Source organism: Notechis scutatus, chromosome 3, assembly GCF_049901735.1.
Source record: "Notechis scutatus isolate UNSWTSFEM ecotype Mainland chromosome 3, rNotScu1.2, whole genome shotgun sequence".
Lineage (NCBI taxonomy): Eukaryota > Metazoa > Chordata > Lepidosauria > Squamata > Elapidae > Notechis > Notechis scutatus.
The window spans coordinates 21,053,461-21,072,443 of NC_142011.1; the positions used below are offsets into that span (position 1 = coordinate 21,053,461).

Sequence of the window (18,983 nt, forward strand, 5' to 3'; positions counted from 1 at the left end):
TTTTTTCACAAAGATAGTCAGAAAGAAACAGTGAAGTAGCTTGATAGCTTAGCATCCCATTTTCAGTACCGAGCAACCAAACCTGAACAAAGAGGTTGGAGATTTTCAACTGGAATCTGGATGATCATCTATCAGAGTTAGTGTAGTGAATCCTGCTGTGTGCAGTGGCAGTAGATTTGATGACCTGATACATCACTTCCAGTTCTATAATTCTAAGGGGTAGAAATTGTCCTTGGTGTCTTCTCTGCCTCTTACAACTTGTTATATAAAACAAGGTAAAAACTCCATCAGGTCAAGTTCAATTACTAATAACTGCAGTATATGAGCATATCCACAACTTCCATAACCAAATAGAAGTACACGATTTGCTATAGCTTCAGTTTTTACTTTCCAGTATAGCCTAGAACCTTGAGATTTTCATAGTGGCTCCCCAAGTACTAATTCAGCCCAACCCACTGTGTTTTGAGGTTCTTCAGGATACTCTAGATCAGGGGTGTCCAACCTTGGCAACTTTAAGACTTGTGGGCTTCAACTTCCAGAATAGCTGGCTGAGGAATTCTGGGAGTTGAAGTCCACAAGTCTTAAAGTTGCCAAGGTTGGACACCCCTGCTCTAGATGGTACCTACTTGCTAGCTTTTCCATCATGGCAAACCCTAGAAGCATGTCAAAGTCAGCAATAAATTCTACCAACAGCTGCCTTGATTTCTTTCAGGTTTGTTTCTTCCTTTCTTTCAAATACAGCATTCTACCCACAACCTGAAGTCCTCCCTGGGAGGTAGGTTAGGCTATTGCTTCTCAATTTGCTGTCCTCCAGTTTTAGAAATAGTCCAGTCCAACTAACATTGTCAGCCATGTTGTCCAGTTATTTTGGAAACAGCAATTCCAACACCTCTGGAGTGCATTACATTGGGATGTGTTTAGTTTGGCAGATTTCTGTTGTTGTGCACAAAGGGTGTTATGTTCATCTGAGGCAGGGGATGTCTGTTGAGGGAAGTTCACTGTACACAACTTGTGAAGATATTGGAATCACTTCCCCATTCTTCTGCAGGTTCCCCAGTTCAGATAAGTAATTCTGAAAGAAAACATTGGGTTACTACTAATCTCATTTTACAGCATATGATATACGACAGTCTTTCCAAAGGCTGAATGCATAAAATTGTTGTCACATTACTAAAGGAAAGTGGTTATTATAGTAAGGACACATATAAAAGTTGGCAATCTGAGGTGACTAGTATTAAAACTGTACATTGAGTAGTATACTTACATGGTGATCCCTTACAGAACTCTTTGCAAGAATGTCCTCCCAAATGAACCTTTTACTCCCAAACGAGACTTTTGAGGTAGAAATATTTCAAGAATTTTAATGAGCTATGCATGAGTCAGAAGAAGGGATTGTTAATCAACAGAAACTGGGAAACCAGAACAAAAAAATGGAATCGTGACTAAGAATAATAGATGATTTGCTTTGATGATAGGTCTGTTTAAATGAATTTTCACTGAGATATCTGTGCAAATGGGTCAAGAGTTCTTGTTCCTACCAACAGCAGCCTCCCTGAGGAGGTCAAACTCTGCAAGATGGCTGGGCCAGCATCGAGGGGTGGAAGGCCTTCCTCTTTTGTATGCATATATAAAAACCTGAGGCAGCACTTCTACTGAATGCCAAGTCTGCACAGTTCCTGACAACCCGTTGCTGTCAGCACCATGATCATGGATTGATTGATTATGCATCATGAAGTTGGTGCTGACTCTAAGTGACCACATAGTTGGATTTCCTGCAGGATGATCACCAGAGTTGAACAATATTCAGATTGTTCAGCTTTTACCAGTACTGTAATAAAAGGGGGAGGGGGAAATCTCCCAGTTGAATTTATGGCTTTGCATTGGAGAAAAACAAAACCAGAAGTATAGTGCAAATGCTGTATTTCAAGTGATAATTCAGTGAATTAAGTATTTAGTTAGAGATTCATATGATCAACCATCTTGTATGACAAAAAAAAAACATATTGGGCATTTAGGAAGAGTTAATCAGTGATATTACTACCCTTAAGTAATTAAATAGATCTTTATTTTATTTCTGTTTTGCAAATGTTATAAATCTTTGTCCCTGCTGGGTCAGGCCAAGATCCAGTTTGGTCTGGTACTTAATTTCTCACAGTGACCACTGATGCTTTTGGGGTGTTCAAAGCTGCGGATCCCAGCACAATGTAACAGAACAGCAGCTTATCATTTCTTGGAAGTGTCTTCTGCCCCAATTGCAGCCAAGCACAAGTGAAAACACTGTTCCCAATTTGAACAAATTCCCCTGTAATATTAAGGGAGGAAGGTATGTGGGGAGTAAGAACAGCCATGCTTAGAAAGCCAATATTAAATTTCCAATAGACACATAGAAGCTCCAATTCTGACACCATGACATTTTTTTCACAGTAAAGCATGCCACAAATTAAGATTGTCAAGACTACATTTGTTAAAGAGAGGAAAGAGGAAGGAAGTACAGAATGGAAGTCAAGACTAGGGCCAGTCACTGCAATGTGTGTGTGTTTTCTCTCCCTCCCCCCCCTCTCTCTCACACACACACATAAACACACACACATAGCAAGTTTGTTGAGCCACAACACACTGACTTCCCACATCACAGAGTTGTTCTCTTTCTTGCCTTTGTTCCTCTGCAACTGATAATTGTGTGTGTATATATATCCATATCCACATACACACACATACATATATTCACTCAAATATTTGCTGCACTCCCCAATGGTCTCTTTGATACTCCCGAATACTCTTGCTCTTCCCTCCAAATCATAATCTTCTTAATAGCAGCTGCAAATTTAGCCCTGAAGTTATCAGTTGCTGAATCCTTACATATATAAATATGCATGTCTTTTTTGGGCCGTATCTTTACTATATCTTCCCTTTCTTTTCTGTTGCTTGCTTTGAATAGCTGCTTTGATTTCTGACCTGAATCACATCCAACCTTTAAAAAAAATATTTAGGAAGGACTCATTGTTTTGTTTTTTAAATATGCAGTGCAGCAGTTGAAACAATGGTAATAACAGAGGATATAATTTAGCATCCCCACCCCTAATGGATTACTGCAAAGGTTCTGTTACCTTTAAGGATCAGTAAGGTGCTACTTCTAGCTTTATTGCTTCTCAGGAACTAGTTCACATTCAGAAGTATCCAAAGAGGACTCCTGTACATTTCTGTTTTGAGTTTTAAAAGAAAAGAGAAAGGGTCTAATATCTATGGAGACTCTCAGTCATCCAGGTTGTCCCAAAGGTGCTTTTTCTGAAGGCAACTGGACTTTCTTTGTTTTTTTCTTAAAGATGTTTCATTTCTCATCCAAGAAGTTTTTCTGAAGAATTGAAGAAGCTTCTTGTATGAGAAGCAAAAGGAAAAACAAAACAAAAAAAGGAAAAACAAAGGAAGTCCAGTTGCCTTTGAAAAAAACACCTTTGAGAAGAGGACTAACGGTCCCTCCTCTTCCTTTGTATTCCATGCTGAAACTTTACAATTTGTAGAAATAAGTCCACAGTCTTTGAAGAAAAAAATTGAAAACCTCAGTGGTCATAATGGAAATTTCTGAAAGGAAATCTTCAGCTCAACTTTCCAACTTTTCTTCAATTTATATAAGTTGCTTATGTTTCTCATGTCATACAGAGAGATACAGAAAAAACACATGCTCTTCAGAATATTAACTAGCTTGTTTGCCATTGGTATCCAATGTAATTGTTTGGGTAATACTGATGGCTTAAAGAAAAAATAGAGAAGGGAATAAGAGCTGTAATCATAATTTCTAAATGGAATTATTATTTTATTAGATAATCAGCCACATGGATCTTAATGGACAGGAATTAAAGCAGTTGTAAGGCTGACCTAACCCTTTTATCACTTTGCTTCCTTGTTCTGGATTTTTATAGAGTCCATTACATCAAAGCATAACTGCAGATATGAATATACATATGCAGATCTAGTTGTTTAGTTGTTTCTGGAGAGCAACAAGATACGTATTGCTTTATTAAACAGATGTTGATTTTTTCCCATTGTATCTATGATAATCTCCAAACAGGAATACAAGATTGAAATTCCACCATTATAAAATCATGAAATTCAAATGTTGTTAGATCATTAAATTGCAATATCATAAATGTGTAAAATCCCAACATTGTAAAGCTGTTGTTTTTTTAAAAAAAATTAAAATAATGAGATAGAGCACCACAGTTAAAAGCTTGGGTGAACAGTGTTTGCACTTGATTCCAAAAACCTTACAATTTTGGTACCACCTATTCATTTCTAAACAAGGGTTTTTTTCCCCCTACAATCAGGTGTCTACATTAAGAATGTTATACTTTTAATAGTAATGCTGCAAATTCCTGGCAACTATGCCATCCTTGTAAACATTTGCCCCCAAATCTTATAGACTGCTAAATAGTAAGGGTATGTCATCATGCCTGCCTTGTTGATTAATTTGTTGATTATCTAGCAAGATTCTTAAGTTTGTATATGCATTTTGAAATCAATGTTGACTTCTTGCAACTGCTTGGACAAGTTGATGCATTTTTCTTGGCAACATTTTCAGAAGTATTTTTTCATTGTCTTCTTCCTAGAGCTAAGAGAGAATGATTGGCCCAAAGTCACCCAAGCTGGTTTTCTGCTTAAAAAGACTGGAACTCCCAGTATCCCAGTTTCTAGTTCAATGCCTTTAACCACTACACCAAGTTGGCTCACACTTCTTAACTTAGGATGGTTTATTCATCATTGCTACGTCAGATAGTTTTCATTTTGCTATAACTGTTTTTCCTTTGCTAGCCTTAATTGCTGCAATCTAATTACAGTATCATGAAATGAACGCTACTCAAAGTTGCATTTGGTTGGAATAGCATATCAGCCCATCCAATTAATAAATACACAGCTTCCTTTGTTTTGAAGACTGCTCTTTCAAGTGGAACTATTCAAATCTGAAGGGCAGTTCTTCTGAACGTTGCACCCTTCCATTTATGCAATATTTTTTTTAAGTGGCCTGTTCATTACTCTTTATTTTACTAGGTTCACATCTTACTGTAGGTTACTATGATTGCAGATTAACTTTGGAATTCCAAAGTTCCACTTTACATTGGAATTAAGGTTTTGAAGGGCTTGTTTCCATTCATACACAGCAGCTGCAGACTTTGTCTGCATTCAAATACAGAAAAATGTACAGAAAAATTGTAGATTTATCTATGGGAATGTATGCATACATTTGTAATCGGGCTTCGACTTGTATATTTTGTACATAATGTTAATGAATAGTTCAAAGGATACCCAAAGTACTATAAGATCTTGGAGCAAGGGCTACCTAGCGTCCTTGGTGAGGCTGTCAGTTATTTTCCTCGATTGTTGATTCTAGGAAAAGACTTGCATTTTTATAAAAAGGAAATAGCCAAAAAGAGAGAGAGAGAGAGAGAGAGAGAGAGAGAGAGAGAAGAAAAGCACACCAGCAGTTGGAAAGGAAAGCCTGCTCCCTTATCTCTCCATTTCACTTGGATGACTCATGGGGAATGGAGACAGCCAGAGGCAGCATTCAAAGCCACGTGATGAGCCCTGCAAATGATGTGGCTGTTTTAATGGTTTGAAAAAAAAGGTGCTTTGAATAAGTTGTAGCTCTTGGCAAGGCTCCTGTTTACAGTTCTAACTTGTAACTGTTAAGTGTGTGCAGCTGAAATGGAGGGAGGTACCCATTAGTATGATGGAAATGGGACATACAGAGACACAGAGTTGGAAGGGACCTTGTAGGTCAACTAGTCCAGCGGTCGCCAACCGGTGGGCCGCGGCCCACTAGTGGGCCGTGAGAAAATTTTGGTGGGCCACAGAGAAATCTCACCCCAAGAGCACCCCCCCAAGCAATTAATCCAGGCTGTACAGAAACAGGCTGTGCCTGTGCCACCCACATAGCCCACGGGAACCCTCCCTGCCCACTCACTCCTTACCCTGTAAGCTTGCCTGCTAAATTTCTATTTTACCTTTTTCCGACCATCATCTGTTCTGCTGTGCTGGGAGATTTAGATTAGCTAGAAAGCAGAAAATGGTTGTATTTCTTGCTTTCTAGCTAGTCTTTAGATCGTGGGCTCTGCTTTTAAGTACAGCGGGACCTCCCTTAGGACTGAAGGTTTGCTTGCAAACAAATTCAGTGCAGACTCACAGCAAGCAAATTTGAGAGACTGAGCTAGCCAATGGCAGATAGATAGATAGATAGATAGATAGATAGATAGATAGATAGATAGATAGATAGATAGGATAAGATAAGATAGATCATTGAATGATTCTGTGAGCAACTCAATCTGCCTGCTTTGCCTGATTTGGGGTAAAAGTTGCTCTTTTTTTATAAAAAACTCAATATTTACATGCATGGTGTGTTGTGAGTTAATTTTGTGAGTTTGCTTGCTAGCAAATTTTATGAGTTTGCTTGTGAGCAAATTTTATGTGACAAACTGAGCTAGCCGATGGCAGATAGATAGATCTCTGAATGAATCTGTGATTCTGTGAGCAACTCAATCTGCCTGCCTGCTTTGCCTGATTTTGGTTAAAAGTTGCTCTTTTTTAATAAAAAATTCAATATTTATATAAATATTTATAATATTTACATACAAGCCATGCCCAGCCAGTCACATGACCACCAAGCCACACCCACAAATTAGGCCACACCCACAGAACCAGTTAGTGGTCCCTGGGATCTAAAATTATGAGTTTGGTGGTCCCTGAGGTCCAAAAGGTTGACAACCCCTGATCTAGTCCAACCCCCTGCCCAAGCAGGAGACCCTATACCATTTCTGACAGATGGGAGTCCAATCTCTTCTTGAAAGTCTCAAGTGATGAAGGTCCCACAACTGCCAATTGTTCTCACTGTCAGAAAGTTTCTCCTTATTTCCAGGTTAAATCTCTCCTTGTTCATGCATTATTGTTTCCATGCATTATTCCTTTTCTGGCCTTCAGGTGCCTTGGCAAATAGCTTGACTCCTTTCTCTCTGTGGCAGCCCCTCAAATATTGGAACAGTGCTGTCATATTTCCCCTGGTCCTTCTCTTCACTAGACTAGCCATGCCCGGTTCCTGTAACCTTTCTTCATATGTTTTAGTCTCCAGTCCCCTAATCATCCTGGTTTCTCTTCTCTGTACTTTTTCTAGAGTCTCAACATCTTTTTTATAGTGAGAGTTAAGTTTCTTCTCAGCTTCATGCAGTTAATCTACTCAATATCTTATGTTCTCTGAGATTCTTATTTTGAGATAACAATCTCAAAATAGAGCTAGGGGAACCAGCCAAGTTTTAATTTCCATAGCTAGCCACAAGACTATCCCTCTCCCCACAATCAAATGCGGCTTCCAGACCTTTGACTAGGACAGATATCCCACTTTGATTTTGTACCTGTGTCTTCCAATTCAAATGACAATTTAGATCAGCAATTGTAGGCTATCATTTCCAACCTTCTTGTCTAATTAAAGAGAAAGTCAAGCCACTGGTCTGCATCATCTGGATCTCAACCCGAAAGTAATGTAGGTGTTTAATTGCAATACATTGAGGCTGGGCCATGAAAATAACTGACCTTCACTATGTTGGCTTGACTACACTACATATTAATGAGATCAGCATGCAGTTTATAAAAAGACCCAGTCATTCTAAACCTGGCACAGGAAATGGTGGAAGGAAGTGAACTCTGGGGGAATGGGAGTTTGCAAATTTGTGCTCTAGCAGCATCTGAATAAAGCCCTTGTGTTTTTTTTAAAAAAGCACCAATGTGTGCAATACATATGTAGTATGTGTGTGTGCTTTGCACCATCTGTGGATGATGCATAGTAAGTGGAATGTACATTGCACTCGCTTAAATGAACCTTATGGTGTTAAGAGTTCCTTATATATCTCTCCCTAAAGCAATGATGGTGATAGGACTAGCAATACTTTCTGGGTAAGGAATGTTAGTAATGTGCAAAGGTAGATGAGTAGACCTGGGAATATGTGATGAGTTGAAGTTCACTCTTAGCATGATAGAATTGGGTTCTTGGCGGCAAATCATCCCTCTCAGCTAAGCATGCCTCATGGTGTGTATGTTTTTTAATGGGGATAAAATAAAGGGATGTTTCCACATAAGTGATTTTGAGCTTTTTTAGGAAAGGCCAGATAATGCATCAAATAAATGGGTGAATTTTTAAGTTTCTACAACTCTTGAAGACAGTGCAGTCTGGAATGATCCTTAAAGTAGGTTTCAGTTTTTATGTCCCTTTCGTCTCTTCAGCTTTTAGCTAACATTTAAAAATATGTGCCGTTGGAATCTTCGGTGCTTGTTGAGTTTTCTTGCAAACATTTCATTACCCAACTAGGTAATGCTAGTGAGTGTGGGGTTTACTTTCTGTTTATATGAAGTAGCTTACCCTGTCAGCGTTGATGGGGTTGTTGTTTTATCCTTGGTAGTTCCTTGATTATGACATTGTTTACTGCTTGATTGTTTATCTGGTGTTTCTGTGTTTTCTTATACCAAACAGAATCAAGATTAAGTTGTCTTCAGTTTTTTTCTCACCCTCTATTCCTTCCCAGGGTTAAGTTGATATTTACTTAAGGATTCTTGCATTCCTTCTTTGAGGGTATTTCCATATTCCTCTATCAAGTGACTAACTGGGAGCGGAGGCTGTTGAAGCAGGATAGGGATTGGCAATAGGGAAAATCGATTTTGTGGTGGGATGGTTGTCTAATGTTTTAAGACGCAATGATAGCATGTACTCAACAAAGGAGAAAACCCCCAAGTTAGTTTCCATAAGCAAGGGATTTGGCCCCAAGATGAATCTTATTTGCAGATGTTCATCTGTTACTTCATTAATGCAAGTGAATCTCTTTACAATCCTTGTAGTTTACTAATTCACCAAAAAAAACCAAACCCCTAGGTTTCAATTTACTTTCCAAAGAATTTCCATCTTCTCATGTCCCTTTTTTAGTTAATGGAATTGAGGCTGTAGAAAGCTGTATGAGGACTAAAGAATAGTGCATTGATACAAAACCTCCATGTTTTGTACATTTTCTACCTCATTTGATATCTTCCTAAAACTTATAAACAATGTGATTAATTTCTGCTAAACCATTTGATTATTTTTAGTTTTGAAGTCCCCATCTCTCCTGCAGACCCCAAAAATAATTCCCCTCCCAGATCATCTTCCTAAGATGTTTCACCACAAAAAAAATATCTCTTGATAGTAAAGAAATATAATATGCCTTTTTCTTTACTTCATAACTTAATTCATAGAACATTTCTACCAGTGGCACAAATGAAAATAATGTTAGAAAGAAAATTGGGATGGTATCCACCTTATTCCTAGCTGAGTGAAGGAGCATTCAGTTTTTTGTCTCCCAGGAAAGTACTGCTTTGCAGAATATCGGGTTCCAAAGCAGTGTCAGGATTACTTGGTTTTCAACAACAGCACAATCTAAATTGCCTTACAGAAAAAGTGTCAAAATTCATCCATTCAGTCACAGTAGCCCTATCCCTCCTGACATGCCTTCAAGATTGTTTTGACCTAGTACAGTTTGACTTTGTGATGATTATCTAGCAGCTGTGAATTTTCTGCCCTGGCTGGTATTGTTGCAAGTAGGACAATTGCACCCAGGGCCCTGAATCCCTAGAAACATATAGTTACTGTTATTTTCATATATTTACAGTTGTTCTATTTTATTGACATTATACTCCCAATATTGTGCAGTATGGATAGATAACTTTAGAGGTCCGATAGGCCTCAGAGGCTTTGAAGAATAAGTTGACCCTTTCTTCTCTGTGATAGACCCTCAAATATTGAAAGAGTGCCATATCACCCCAGTCCTTCTCTTTGTTAGACTAGACATACCCAGTTCCTGCAACTGTTCATCATATTCTTTCGCTTTCAGTCCCCTAATCATCTTTGTTGCTCTTCTCTCCATTCTTTCTAGAGTCTCATCATCTTTTTTTTTTATTGTGGTGACCAAAACTGGATGCAGTATTCTAAATGTGGTCTTACCAGTAGAATATAAAACAGTAGTACTTCATGTGATCTTGATACTGTCTCTCTCTGTTGATGCAGCACTGTTTTTTTTCACAGCTGCAGCAGATTGCTGGCTCCTATGTAAGTGGTGGTCCAATAGGACACCTATATGCCTCAGTTACTGCTGTTGAACCAGGTATTACCTATTCTATACCTTTCTTTTTCTTGCCTAGGAATAAGACCATACTTTTCTAACCACTGAATTGCATTTAGTTGGATAGGACCCAGTGTTCATGTTTGTCAACATCCTTCTGAATCTTGAGCTTATCTTCAAATGCATTGGCTATTCCCCCCATCCCCCAGTTTGGTCTCATCTGCAAATTTCTATCCCTTCATCTAAATCATACCTTGATGAGTACTGGGCCTAAGATAATTTTGAGTTACCACTGAATGCTTCCCTCCATGTAGATATAGTTCCATTGAAGACTACATGTTGAGTATGGTTGGTCACACAACCTGCCAACAAAAGTGCGTATACTCAAGGCTATGGTTTTACCATTTGCAATGTATGGCTGTGACAGTTGGACCATAATGAAGGCTGCGCGCCACAGAATTGAGGCCTTTGAACTATGGTGCTGGAGAAGACTCCTGCAATTCCCTTGGACTGCAAGGCAATCAAAACTTGCAGGGGGATCAACCCTGACTGCTCTTTAGAAGGTCAGATCCTGAAGTTGAAACTCAAATACTTTGGCCATCTAATGAGAAGGAGGGACTCACTGGAGAAGAGCCTAATGCTGGGAACGATTGAGGGCAAAAGAAGAAGAAGGGGACGGCAGAGAGTGAGGTGGCTGGATGGAGTCACTGAAGCAATCACCGTGAGCTTAAATGGACTCTGGGGGATGGTGGAGGATAGGAAGGCCTGCAGGAACGTTGTCTATGGGGTCATGATGGGTCGGACACGACTTTGCAACTAACAACAACATAGTTGGTCAGCTATTTAAAAATCCATCTGGTGGTGATGCTGTCTATCCATATTTTTTTTATCTTACCAAAAAATAGGATGTGGTCTCCTTTGCCAAATGCCTTACTGAAGTCTAAGTAAAGTGTGCCCACAGCATTTCATTGGTTCACCAATTTAGTCACTTTTTCAAAGAATGTAATATTTTTAGACTTGCAAGTTTCTGTTAATGTTACCTTACAATAAATAAAATAAAACTAAATCTAGTACTACTGAGTGTGCTTCTTGTCTGGACTACCTCACAAAAAGCTGACTTGTATGGAAGCTAACAGAATTATAAAGCTGTGGCAGTTTTGGCAAGGAGAATAATGTGAACATTGATGAATGTGGCTTTGTGAATGTTCTGTTAGAATTTCTACCTTTTTTATTGCAGCTCTTCATGTCTTTGACTGCTTGTAGAAGCATTTCTATAATATGGTCAGTAAATGTCAGATGGAAAATAGGGGAATCCCAGACAAATCTTGTAAAATTAGGGTGGGGGTGGAGAGGGGGCGATAATCCCGAAAATAAACATACAAGAGAAAATAAGAGTGGCCGTAGAAACTCAGTTGCCATAACTAAAAAAGAATCAGTGACAGCGTGGAATTCAGTGTTTTGGAAAATCTCTCTGCATGACACACGGTTTTGGAATTTTGCAACTGGTAAGCTCTCTGTTAACAAAGGCAACTACTTCTGGCATGGATTCCCTGGCTTGCTACACACACTACGGGGGCGCCTAGAAACCAGCCTGTCAGAGATTATCAAGCTTTGTAGGGTATTTGTTTAAAAGCAGCAACTGCCTTTTAATGCATTTGTCTTGGAACTGAGGAAAGGCAGAGGGAGGAAGAGAAAGAATCTTCTATCACCTGTTGAAAGCTAATTGATCCCATTAAAAAGCTGGCACACGGAGTGGAATTCCCTAGTCTCCCACTTAGTCATCACATCCTGGTGTGACTCATTTCTTTATACGGTGGTTCCCAGTGGTTTTATTTTGAGTGGAGCTTTTGTTTCATTAAATATTTATGCATTTTTGTTGTTCTATGTTGTTTCTCGAGTCACATAAGATATTTGTTGAAATAATCCTGGAACCAGATCAGTATATGCTGTTTCAATGCTGAGCCACTGTTATATTCTGTTCAGATGAGCTAGCAAGGGGGATGCCTCGAAACTTAGTCTCTGGGTGCAAAATGTCAGTTTTGGGGTTGGGCTACGGCATGGATGATTAATAACCCTGGCCATTTCCCAGCTAGACTTTGACATGTATGTTTGGCCTTGGTGAGTCATTCCTTGGGTGCTTTCTTGGTGAAATTAAAATACTGGCCTGTTCATCATTGGGCCTGTTTAAATAACTATGGTCTCTTCATCCACTTGAACAAACAAGGTGACCACAGAATGTAGCCCTTCTGAAGAAGGAAAATGTTTTGTTGACTTCTGGAAATCAAATTCTCTTGAACTGCTATAACAGCTTTTCTAAGATCATGGAGATGCCCTATGACTATGTGATTAATCATGCACAAGATTAAGCATGTACAAGATCACAATGGCAGCTTAAGATAATTGTTTTACTTGATCAGGACAACCTTCGGTGAAGTCCAGAACTTATATTACCAGACCATCAATTGTGGAAGATTACAAGAAGTCGGTAGAACTGATATGTAATTAATTGTCTGTGGTTATGCTAACCTAGGTCTAATGGGGAGATTCTAACACATAACTTTGGAAGCCTCAGCAGATGTATCCAAGTTATTTAGAGGTGGCTGAATAGGAATTTTGAAAAAGCATGCGTGCATAGCATCAGAATTAGCTATGCATTAAGTTTGAAAGCACTCAGGAAAACTGTTAAGTCAGGTCTTTGATTATTAAGAACCAAAATAATTTTTACAGAAGGTTGTGTTAGTTACAGTTGACTTTTCAAAGGTAGCTGAAGATTTGCTTACACTTTATGGAGTAGCATATTGTTGCCTCACTAGTAATTCTACGCTCCAATGCAAATGGTAGTTCAGTAACAAAGATCTCATATAATATTTTAGCCTAAAGTCAGTGATGGGGCAAATACTTATATAGTAGAAAATGGAAAGGCTTTCTGTCTTCAGGACAAAAATATTGACTCATGAAAAGGATTGGGTAAATAATAACTGAGACCAGTCCTGATCAATATTTATTTATCAAATTTATTTATCAGATGTACTTCCTGCCCATCTCACAGTTCATCTAAGGCAAGGTGTCAAACTCAATTTAATTGAGGGCCACATCAGGGTTGTGTTTGACCTTAAGGACCAGAGGGGGCATGGCTAGGGTAGGCATGGCCAGCTCCAACATCACTTGTGTCAGAGGTACCTGTGGTGGCCCAAATGCTCTGCCAGCAAAAATGGGCTCACAAGCTCCATTTTTGGCTGCGACGGCCTTGTACAACCCTCTGCCAGTGAAAGCTCCATTTTTTTCTGGCAGAGGCACCATGGGTTAGTCTTTCACTGTTTCCAGGGTGGCCCCATGGGCCAAATCTAAGCACCCTGTGGGCCAGATCCGGTTCCCGGGCCTTGAGTTTGACACCCCTGATCTAAGGGCCAGGATTCAAATTCTGTACATATTCTGTTACTATAATTCTATTCAGATAACAAATGGACTTTGTCGTGGTTATCTATTTAGATTTCATGAACAATGAACCATAAAATGGTTATGATGAGATATAGACCCATTTGGAGTTAACTAAGAATTATTTAATTTGAATGCTAAACTTGGACATCAAATTTGGTTGGATTGGGATAGTGCTTGGGTGAGAGACTATTAGGAAATACAAAGGCTGAAAGATAGATTTGGAAGTTTAAAAAAATACCCTGGAAGATGGTTAAGGCAAACCCAATCATTATTGTTGCTGAAGAACTATATAGATATACCCATGAAGTCATTAGGAGTCAAGTTTGAAGAAACATTGTTGGGGCATTCACTCATAACATTAAGCCACAACACCATTACATTTTCTGCTAAGTTGCTGAACAATTCTCTAGCTACCCTTCTCCTTGCAGTGTGTTCCATTACCAGCCCTGGGGGCCTTTTGGAAAGCCACCCAGACATAGTTGGGAGATTGACCCAATTTTAGGTATCTAGCAGTAAACAATTCCCAGCAGTAAACAATTGTTTCCCTGTAAAATTCCCACAATTTTATTTTTGTAAGTTGCTCAGAGTCTTTTTAGGAATTAAGTACCAAATTAAGTGCAGAAATAAAGAAAGAGGAATCAGCATGGCACAATGGCTTGGTTTGCATATAATAATAAGCCACAATAGATGAGTTCATGCCTCAAGCAAAATCATGAAACCAAGCCAGCAAGTTCATACATAAATCCAGGTCCATGGCAAAGTTAGCCTAGATTGATTACTCATGCTGAATCCCACTTGTGTTGATTGGATCAGATATACTATTGGAAGCTACCGTAGATTTTTTTTCATCCACAATAACTTAAATAAATGTTACTTATTTTGGACACTTTATTTGACAATCTGTCAAGTTGCTGCTCTAAAACCTCAGAGTAAGCTTGTGAGAAATGCAAAGAGAATTTCCCAAACCTCTTGGTTGATCTCTTATGCCAGCTCAGCTAAGCTGTGGCAGAAAGCACATTTTTACCGCCATTTCACAACCCCCTATTCATGAGTAAGAGATTGTGAGTAATGTGTACAGATTTGGGGTACCTTTTAATTGGCTAATTAAGCAAAACAACTGGAAGGGTACTGTAATAGATCAAATAAGATTTACCTAATGCAGGCTGACATCTTGACTTCTCCTAGAGTTTGGCACAAAGCTTGTGGTCCAATCACAGCTTGAGTTAAACAAGATAGAATTACACATTTCCCTTAAAAATGTATTTAATCCTGTAAAGAGTGCTGACACCATTAGATCTGCTAGAGCTTAATTTCATATTATGCCTCCATGCAAAATCAGAACAAAACCCACCATTGTACTACATAGTAGAAATATCACTCAAAGAAACATCTTTTGATATGAGTGGGCAGCCTTTTTTATAGGCATGGCTGGGATGGCTTCACTTTTACAACCCTTAATCCTTTGTATCAGGGTGGAGTCAAGGCAACTGAATGGAGCCGAGTGTTTACTGCCAATGCCCTTCCTGATGTCTCTGTGAGGCTCACAGCAGATAGTTTCTCTTTGCGCCCTGATGGAGAAAAATCTGTCGCTGCCTAGGATTGAACTTTCAGCCTCCTGAGTGTGTAGCAAGCATCTTCATCTCTAGGCCACCATGCCGTTCATGGAATGGCTTCACTATACTTATGTGCTAATAACATCTTGGTACATCTGAAGGGAAGAGATATGAGAATAATATGTGGAGTCCTTGGTGATCTCTGAGTTTGGTTGTTTGCTTGCAGATGTTTCATTAACATGTAACATCATCAGTGCTAGCATAATATCTATTGAATGCATTTATGGGTTCTTCGCACTGTCTGTATTCATATGGTTAGCTTGGTGGCGAAGGACCCATGTGTCTCTAATGTTGCTTGAAAAAGGTGAAGTCAACAAGTAATTTGCGCTTTAGATTAATATTAAAGTTATATGCAACCATGGGACTCTAGCTATGGAATTGTGGAAGAAACCAGGGAATGAAACCACTAACCAATTAACAGGTCATGTTTTTATTGACTCTGGAGCATGAGTCAACAAAAACAAGGATGGGCAGAATCTATGCATGGGAGCCTCTTAAGAGTCCCTAGTTGTTCATAACATAGTCTGTTTCTAAAAGAAAGAAGGTGAAGATAAATAATCATACCATATGTATCCGGTATGGTTGTGCAGAAGCACTATAAATATTTTCATATCCAGGCAATCAGCCCTCTGGCTTACTACCTCAGTTTACCTCCCATTATGAATGCCTACCCTGTTTTCCACTGGCCCATATTAAAATGATACCATCCATAATTAGCAACATCAATTCTGTTTCTGTATTTATGTAAAATCCAGAGTAAGAAGTATGATGGCTGAAATTATGAATTCTGGAGACATCAAAAGTTTTTGATAACCTGAGCAAACTAGTAACCATTAGGAAGCCCATAACAGAAGTCCATGTCCCATCAGTACTAGATCAGCTTCACTGCTACCCATACAAACCCAGATTATTATTATTTTTTACTTCATTTGCCCTTGAACAACTTGCCTTAAGTTGCACAATGCTCTTAGGGGACATCAGAAATCTTAATTGAGGGTCCACACAGAGGAAGTTCTTCAGAATGGTTTGAACTACATGGCACATTCTTATCTTGGAATTGTTTCCTATGTTGACTGGTTCCAATGGGGGAACAAAAAAGATTCCTATGCAGACAGACCTGCATTGTAGATATTCCCAGCCTGAATTCTGGATGTTGAAGAACCCGAAGTTAGATGACTTACCCATTCTGCTATTTTATAGGCATAGAAGTATATTCTCAGATTTTGTGGCATATGCCCCTCTTTTTAACCATTAGTGGCTTATAACAAGATATTAACAATATGAAACCAGTGAGGTAGCCATTAATAATCCAAGTATTTAGGAACTGCTATAAAATGTCCTTTTCCCTTGTTAATTCCAAGCAGGAGCTTAAAAGTAGCCAAAGATGAAATAAAACATTGCAACATAAAATATAGCAGATATCTTTTGTCTGTGTGCAAAATAATCCTGGAAAAAATACTGAATACCTATCTTTATCCCTCTTAAATTCAGTAATGTTGTGAGGATCTGTGATATCTGAATTAATTAATTCCATGGACTTAAGCTATCCATGGACATTATTGCCCTTTGCTGGTGTATGAATCTGTCAAGGAGCTTCTATTGCTGTTATATATAGCTTTCTAAAAGGCAGGATATAAATGTATCAGATTAATCTTTAATTAATCCATAAAGTTGATGGATAAGCCATCAATAAACTTTAGTAGAGGCTAATTGAACTTTAAAGTTAATCACAAGTAATTAAATTAATGCATACTGTATATGAAACGGTTAAAATGATCATTTAAAATTGTTATTAATTTTTTAAACCCACACTAAAAATAAATATAATACCAATGATAACAATTGCAAACAAAACAGTAAATTTCATTTCACGTGTAATTAAAAAAACTCTATAACATAAAAAATTAAGGTTCAGAGATATAAATAGATATTAAAAAAAATTTAAATGTTGAGTGTCCCTATTTATGAATAGCTTGGGATATATTCTGCAGGCAGTTTGTAACAAGAGTTATGTTTTATTCTTGAAAATATATATGTATATCAAATTTTAAAATCTAACTTTATGATTTATGTCAACTCATCCTTCAAGATGGCCTTGTACTAATAAAGTAACAAGATTGAATAATATGATTCTATATGGTCTAAAAATTTAACAATATAATAGCATACTCTTCCATTAATATTTTGAAAAAATAGAAATGGGGCTCCCCTTTTTGCCTTCATTTTTTTCCTTTCCTTCATCTTTTTCTTTGCATTTTAGTGTTTTCTTTGATATCGATTATATTGTATTCCTATATAATCTGTACCTCTCAGTATGTGGAAGTTGCATTATTATTGCTGTGATGAATAACAACTAGTCCAGCTGTTTCTAAGATTAGAGGATTCCCTAAGTTTGAGACTCAGATAAAACTTTGAGGGGAAGTGTGGATGATGGCTGGAATGTTGGACTAGATCAGAAATTCTCAGTCTTGGCAACTTTAAGATGCATGAATTTCAACTTCCAGAAATCCCAGCAGGGATGCCTGGGAATTGAAGTCCACATATCATAAAGTTGCCAAGACTGAGAACCCTGGACTAGATCTATGAAAATGTAGTATGCATTGCCTAATCTTGAGATATTTGCTATCTACCAGGCTAACCTATTTGATGAATTACTGGGATGATAACTGGGAGGTGAGATAGAAGAATTTTGCATGCCAATTTGTGCTTGTTGAAACTTGACTGAGATAAAGTAGCATAAAATATTTGAGAAATTAAATTAAATGTTCACCAACAGCTTGGCAGTTAAGTGGATTCCTAATGGACTTAAAATAATATTCAAAGAATGCTCATCAATAGATCTTCATCAGATTGGAAAGAGGTAATACGTGAGGTGGATGAGGAGCAGTCCTGGGTTTTTGTGAATGAAGAGATAAATAGAATGCTTAATGAGATTAGCAATGGATAGAAAGGGGTTATGAATAACTGTTGCATGACAAGACAGAAATAACGTTTACAACCATTTTGATATGTTGTAATGAATGGGCTAAAATATATTCCAGATTTCAGGAAGCAATAATTGCATTCTTTTCTGCATTAGTAGACTCAAGCATTACATTAAATATAAAGGATTCAATGAAATTGGACTAGGCTTAAGCAAGAGTGAAAATGTTTAGGGGACTATAAACAGAAAAAACAATTAATGGAGGTGGATGTTTAATTTGGAGAAAAGATTACCAAGGAGAGTTATGATAGTACATTTGGAATATAAGAAAGGCTATCGTGTGCCAGAAAATCAAGATCTGTTTGTCTCATTCTGAGTACAAGATCCAAAATAGTGTTTTTAAGTAATAGGGAGGCAGGTTTTAAATAAATATTAGAAGAATAAAAAAAGCAGTTCGATATTGGCATCAATTATTCAAGTGGCATTAGACTCTCTTTCATTTCATGTGTTCAGGTAAAATCTGGATCTTTGATCTGGGGTGCTTTAAAATTGTATTCCTGAATTGAGCAGAAAGTTGGATTTGATGGTTTAAGCAAAACCTCTTTCATCTCTAAGTTTCCATACAGTCTTCAAATCAAGAAGCATCAGCTACACATTCTGTAGAAAACCCAGCACAATGTTCATTCAAAGTAGGAAGTAATAGATTACAGCAGGGGTCCCCAACCGCCGTCTTACCGGGCCGCTGGTTGCTGGGCGCCGCCATCTTTTTTTGGTAAAAAAGTACTTCCGGTGAGCTTTTCCGGGTAGAAAGCTCACGGAAGCACTTTCATCAAAAAAAGATGGCGCACAGCTCGGTGAGCTTTTCCAGGTAGAAAGCCATTTCTACCG

The 18,983-nt window shown here is 38.2% G+C and overlaps 1 protein-coding gene across 5 annotated transcripts in view; it reads left to right on the forward strand.

Annotated features, from left to right (window-relative positions):
* NFATC2 (nuclear factor of activated T cells 2) overlaps positions 1 to 18,983 on the forward strand; it is a 191,416-nt gene that overhangs the window by 89,293 nt on the left and 83,140 nt on the right. The window lies entirely within an intron of this gene.